This window comes from Haliotis cracherodii, unplaced genomic scaffold, assembly GCF_022045235.1.
Source record: "Haliotis cracherodii isolate W230 unplaced genomic scaffold, xgHalCrac1.p SCAF_6, whole genome shotgun sequence".
NCBI classification, from domain to species: domain Eukaryota; kingdom Metazoa; phylum Mollusca; class Gastropoda; order Lepetellida; family Haliotidae; genus Haliotis; species Haliotis cracherodii.
Window position 1 is genome coordinate 7,575,064 of NW_027266319.1, and position 7,261 is coordinate 7,582,324.

Below are 7,261 nucleotides of genomic sequence, written 5' to 3' on the forward strand. Positions count from 1 at the left end.
CCCAAAACAGTTGCATATATCAAAACAGACAAAAATGACGACATTGATAAACATTCCAGGTGTAGGAATATATACAGTGGCGTGACATGAATCAGGTGATCGTTTAATTTATGCACATAACTTGACACGCCTACACAGGCAGTAGCCAATCAACCGAGAGTGGAATTAAAACAATGTTCAGTAGAAATATGTCGACCGAGAGAAGGCGGCTGTTTCAAATAACATGGTCATTTACTTCGTGATTCAAACATTACTTCCCTGATTACGGTAAAACACAGTTGGAGAAATGCTAGTTAGAAATGAAACCCGAAGACATGAAAGTTGAACCGAGACGAGCGGGAAAAAAACAGGCGAGAGAGCTTGCACGTTTGCTGTAAGTTTCATTCGTTTTCGGCCTTCGGTTTCAAAGGGTTGTTTGGAAAATGAATATGCATGGAAGTCGCTAAATGTTCTGTGAATGACGATACACGTGAGCAGAAAGGGAATTCCCTCGACTGTAATATTGGGATTCCGCGACATTCTGCAGTAATAAAAGTAGTGCGCCGCGGTAGGCGTGGCTTAATTTTTTACATTCATTGGGAAATGAATGCAATAACACGTGACCAATTCAGCTAATCAGAATGCAGGAATTTCCATGAACACAACGAAAATTTAATTATTTAATGTTGTATACGTACTGAAAATAATGGGCACTTTAAATCACACAGGGTTCGCTCATATTCTTGTACATTGTGTGAAGCCAACTTAATCCCGTCATATCATATCATATCCTTAATCCCTTCCTCCCTCCACCCCCCTCCCTCACTCACTCACTACTTATGTGCATGATACTCAACAGTATATCTTACGACCCCGTCTGCGTGGATCCCCATTGGATAAACACATCCAATAGTCATTAGTATAATGCTAGGTGGAGAAATAAAAAAAGCAAAAATGGTTAACTATTGCCTGTGTGTATCAGAAGATTTTTCCCAGTGCATCTGCAAGATTGAGATACGAGGTCCCTGTATACATGACATAATCAGTGTACCCTGCAACCTTTTTTCTTGGAACTTACTAATCTTCATCCTGGTCCATGCAAACTGCATCCTGAATTTAAGAAAGGAAAGTAACTGACAGGTAAGCTGCACGCCGATCTAAACTACCTTCCAGCCGTAGGAACAAGTAGCGTCTGTAGATGGGTGCTGGGGGGTGCGGAGTAAAGCTTTGAATTATACTTGCAGAACCATGAATGTTGTGGAACTTTACTTTAAGCTTTGAAACGCTACTAGAACCAAGTGAAATGACTTTCCTGTTCCATCACCCATGGACTTGTTAATTTGTTGTGGTCATAATGTTAAAAGATAGGGTTTTTTTGCTTCAAAGTATGAGTTTCTGACCGACCCGTTTTTCTACCCGGTGCAAATTGACTTACATCAGTCTTTTGGCCTCCTTCAGTAAACACTTGAGACGCGCAGATGAGAAGGTTCAATGTTTGAAGAATGTCAACATTTGCGCTTGAAGTCATTGACAGTGCTGAATACGAATGTCCTGATACCGAGTGCAGGGGCATGGCGGAGTGGTGTGAAGCCACCACACGCTCCAGTGACTCACGCGCCCACCTGCAATAAGTCTGTCTCACCACAGGCCTTGGTCACTCTGTATGCAGGTCCGAACCACGGTGTACTGGGGTCAAGTTCTGGGTCCACTTCGACAAAGCGATCTTAGATCTAAGATGATCGTAATACCCATACCCAAACATAGGCTTACGATAGTCGTAGGGCTAGGGGTTCATACAGATGGGGGCTATCCGAACCCACATTGCTAGAACTCTCATGTTGCTGTAACTAACCTGATGCAACGTTAGACAGGGCGCGCATCAGACAGGCCAAGAACAGGAAGGGCCAGGGTAACTACGCTCAGTGAAGACCGGTACTTGCGCATGTTGCGTCTCCGGAATCGTTTCCTGACAGTGACGTCATAAGCAAAGAAGGCCTTAGGGCATATGGTTAGTCGACAGACAGTGTCCATAACTTGAACACATACTATAGTTTCTAACAGACAACACTGACAGAAATTGTTATTGAAGTTTGCTTACTTAGTGAATTTCACTGCCCACTCAGTCACTAACATTTTCGGAGATTTTACTGGCCTGTTAGTAAATATTTGGTAATTGGCAATTTTATAACCAGTTAGTGGAGATTACTATCCATGTTTCTAAGAATCTCTCATAATTTACTAACTGCAACAGTATATTTATTAAGCTTGTAGGGGCGGTCGGGTAGCCTAGTGCTTAAAGCGTTCGCTCGTCACGCCGTAGACCCGTTTTCGATTCCCGACATGGGTACCAATGTGTGAAGTCCATATCTGGTGTCCCCCGCCGTGGTATTGATGGAATATTGCTAAAACCATACTCGCTCACTACGTTTGTGGTAAGTTTTACTAAACTTTAATAATTGATCGTTTCTTGGTCATTCTGCCCTCCCTGCCGACAGCTGCTGAAGAACCAAAACAGGTAAATAACAAGTGGCATAACCAATACAGATGAAAGAAAACATATGATGATTTGCAGTGGCATTGTGGATCGCTGAACTGTGAGAACACTGTGTGAGTCTGCCCTGCGTCATGCACGTGAATTTGTTCCTCGATCCTTTCGCACGTGCACCTTGCACTTTTGCGAATCGGGTTATGAAATGCATGTTCCGGGGCAAGTATACAATTCGTACAGGACCTGTTTGAGCACATTTATCAATGCCCTAAATATGAGCAAACATATTCCTGATCAAGATAAGTGTAATTTTCTGTTGGTTTCTTGTGTGAGTATGGTTTTACGTCGCCTTTAGCAATATTCCAGCAATATCACGGCGGAGGACACCAGAAATGAGCTTCACACATTGTACCCTGGTCGGGAATAGGACCCGGGTCTTCGGCGTGACGAGCAAACGCTTTAACTACTAGGCTACCCGACAGGCCCAAAAATGGATAAACTATTAGTAAGTAAATATTAGTAGTTGTTCGTTTCATAAAGTTTCTTCCATGTTACTGTGCTACTATGTGGCAGGAGACGATGTGTACTTCGCGGGTTCGAATCCCGCTATCGACACACGGTTTCGTGGAAATAGTTCTATCATCAAGTTGTTTGACAGGGAAAAGAAGTTCTGTCATTGTCCAGTCAATGACAAAGGAGCCATGGTTTATATTAAGTTTAGTTACACGGGTGGTCAAGGTCGATGACTTGGTTGATTGCGTGTCATCGTACCCCGATGGGGGCGATGGGGTAGCCTAGTGGTTAAAGCGTTCGCTCGTCACGAAGGCCCGGGTTTGATTCTTTACACGGGTACGACATGTGAAGCCCATTTCTGCTGTCCCCCGTCATGATATTGTTGGAATATTGCTAAAAGCAGCGTAAAACCATATAATACTCGTGCTCCGACGGCGTGATTCGTTGCTCATTATATCAATCCCTGTATTCTGTGGTGACTCGATTAATTACAGACCGCCGTCATATAGCTGGGATATGCTGATAGCGGCGTTAAACAACAAGCAACACTTCTATGACTACATGCAAACACCTGCAAGGCAGTCCTGATTAAAAACATATATCATTATCTCATTGAAACTTTCAAACTTTCATTGGTGTGAGTACTTAAAATACAGGTATTCCATTCCAATAAAATAATTAAATGTCGTTACAGGGACGGCGACGAGGAACTAGCATCATACAAACGCGTGGACACGGGCAAATATACAGGCAACACGCATGGACGAACACGAAGAAAACAGGTGTCCTGCCCATTAGCGTTGTTGTGTGCTGAAAGACGGCGACTGTGCCATGTATGAAAACCTCCCCGCCTATAACTGCATCACGTGTGTGCATCTTTGAATAACTGCATTACATAAGCATAAAGCAAGCCAGGTCGACCGCACAAACAGCACCCCACGCTGACAGGGCATCACGACTCAGTGCACAAAATGCTTCAGATTACCTGTATTTAATGCAGTTTGAAATACCTATTGTCATCTGAATCTCTATCCCCGAAAGAAACACCTACGCTTAGCACACAAGCGGACAGATAACTGAACTTTACGTAATGTCATTCAACGATATTTCAAACATTCGTCAAGATAGGTCTATATAATTTTTACACTTTATGGCTAACAGCTAGGAATCAAATAGATTACTAGCTTGATGCTTGGGGTTATCAAACTTCCAAGTGTGCCCCCTGCCAAAATGCATTGAGTGAGCGGGTGAGTGTGGTTGTACGCCGGCTTTAGCAATAGTCCAGCAATATCACGGCGGGGTACACCAGAAATGGGCTTCACACATTGTACCCATGTCGGGAATCGAACCCGGGTCTTCGGCGTGACGAGCAAACGCTTTAACCACTACAACCCGACCACCATTGAGGTGAATGGTACGACAATAATACGCTAGGATTCCTGGGGATTTAGTTTCGACGTGGAAAATTTACCTGTTTAACTGGTTTTAAACAGATGCTATTTTTTACTCTAAAAGTAAACACTTTAAGGACTAAATTGAAACGTGAAACTGAAAAGGCGAGGCATGTGGCTTTGGGTGACGTTGTATACAGTCGTGTGGTTCACTGTTCAGGTTGTTTCGGGTAGCTGATCACACACTGCTTCTGTTTTGGCATGTGTCATATTGAGAATGTTATGACTTGCAAACATAATACACCTTTTTAATTTTATAGACATCCTGAAAGAGGTAAGTGAATTAAAAACCTTTGTTTCTTCCAACTGAAGCAAATGTTTAAAGATTTAAATGTGTTTTGTAATAAAATTAATTGCTTTCGATGAGACAACATTGACCTACTTTGGTGAAAAATGAAATGCGAGCGAAAGAGTTGGGCTAACGCCACCTTGAATAGTATCTTAGTCATATCACGTGATGTCGGGGCATACCCTTGCTTGCCGTAAAAGGTAACTTTGCTTGTCGTAAGAGGCGACTAACCGGATCGGGTGGTCAGGCTCGCTGACTTGGTTGATGCATGTCATCGTTTATCCCAATCGCGTAGATCGATGCGTGTAGATAGATGCTGTCAGTCACAGGATTGTCTGGTCCAGACTCTATTACTTACAGACCGCCGTCATAGAGCTGGAATATTACTGAGTGCGGCGTTAAACAACAAACAAACAAACACAGACTAAAATCACAACATCAAAACATCCATAGTAAATGTGACTTGTAGTTGTACATCTGTCGTTTTCATCGAAAGCCAACGGAATATTTGTATTTTTATAGACCAGTTTATCAAGTGTAAAATAATGGCGATTTTTTTCGGCTCATTCGCGATGAGTTTCCACTTTATGCTAACTCCCTACAGCGATATAAGGACGCACGCTGGTACACACGCACTGCACAATTAAACTGATAGACATCAAAGTGTTTCTCCCATTCCCTATGTTCAGGGTTGTATTACGGGTAAATACCCAGCTCTACCCACCCTGATTGCGCACAATTGCTGTAGGCGACTTAGATCGCCCCATTACACCCGCGATGAGCTCGTAGAATTTTTATCACATCCATGTTCCGGGCTGGTATTAATGATAGACCAGCCCTACCAGGGAATAAAGTTACTCTATCCATGCACTGTCTCACCCGGTTTTGCCCAATATTTATGAAATTATGATTCCCTTTGGAAAAGTGGTTTTGCTTTATTTCAGAACAATATTATGTATACTCAAAACAAACTCGGGGCTGTTCTTGCCACATACAGTTAAGTCCCGTTAAACCAACATGGTTTGTTGCATATGATAATGTCGGATTAACGAGTATGTTGGATAAACGGAATTAAGTAGTATCAACTTTCGTGATGGAAAATGGAACAACAGCACGATAGATATCGATAAAAACACATTGTAATAAGAAAAAGTTTGTTTGCGGAATTTGTTTACTAATAATGCAACCTCTAAAGTTTAAACACAAAACTACTGTTACGGACTGTATGACTGATTCAAAATACTTATATATGTAGAAGTTTTAAAAGTAGCTTAACGGAACAATGACTATCCACTAATTTAAAGATAACAGTGCTAAATGTGTTTTTTATGTTGTTTGTAAATGCTTTGATTTTACCTGAAGAAAACGTGTTTTAAATGTAAATACCAGAAGTCATTATGTTCACCGTCCTCGGCGTTGTTCCCGTTTCCAGTCAGTCGCTAGGTATTTAGTACATGTGTGAACATGAGACACTGTGTCGGTGGCATTAGGGTAATTAAAGGGGTTTAACAAACAAAATATAGTTCACTGGAGAAGCTAACTGGATCATTTCGCCCCCTGTACATCCCGCTTGCCCTTTACTCTCTACGGCCTAGCGCATGTGTATTAATTCCCAACGCCGTGTAATGTATCTTTCTGTTCTACCATCAGATAATCTCCAGCAAGCCTGGAATACCGACATGTCCAATTCATCCAAGTGTACGTACCATGTACAGTTTAAGTCACCTTTAAAAGTTGAATTGTACCTTTCATCAAATATCCCTGCTTACTTAAGGTCTGCTTTGGCAAAATTTTGATGCAGTAACTTTTGATACTGGTAGTGAGTGAGTGAGTGAGTGAGTGAGTGAGTGAGTTGGGTTTAGCGCCGCTTTTAACAGTATTCCAGTTACACGGCGTGTCAGCTTAATGTGGGAGGAAAGCCCGAAGTGATGCAGGTCTCAGACGTCTACCACTTCGGTGAAACCCACGAGCACGGGTATGGTGCTGACAAACCTAGAAACATAATTGGGGCGAACCGGTATTCGAACCCACAATCATATGTTTCTGGCGTGCCCGAGGGACGCAACCCTACACAGCGAATCGCGGTGCCTTAGATGACTGGGCCACCCGTGCCCCCTTTATACTGGTAACTGGTAGATACACAAATATTGAATATTCACAGAGACTTTGTCCATTTTGTAAACATAATAATCAGTTATATATTGAAGATGAATTTCATGATTTGTTTACTTGTAGGTATAATGTATTAAGATAAATTCATCTTAGCAACCATCTACCACACGTAAATGATAATTACCAATCTACCTATCCTCTTGTAAATCTATAGGCATCTACAAAGTATGAAATAATGTATAATGTTAAGCTGTATCTTTGAAGTACATCAATTAAGGGTAGTTAAACCTGTAATAACTTGTACAACTGTGTTCTTAAATATCCAAAAAAAATGTAAACCAAAATAAGCATGCGTCTTTAAATCATTTTACAGTAAACTACGGTTATAACGAACACGCTTATAACGAACTGACGGATATAACGACCTTG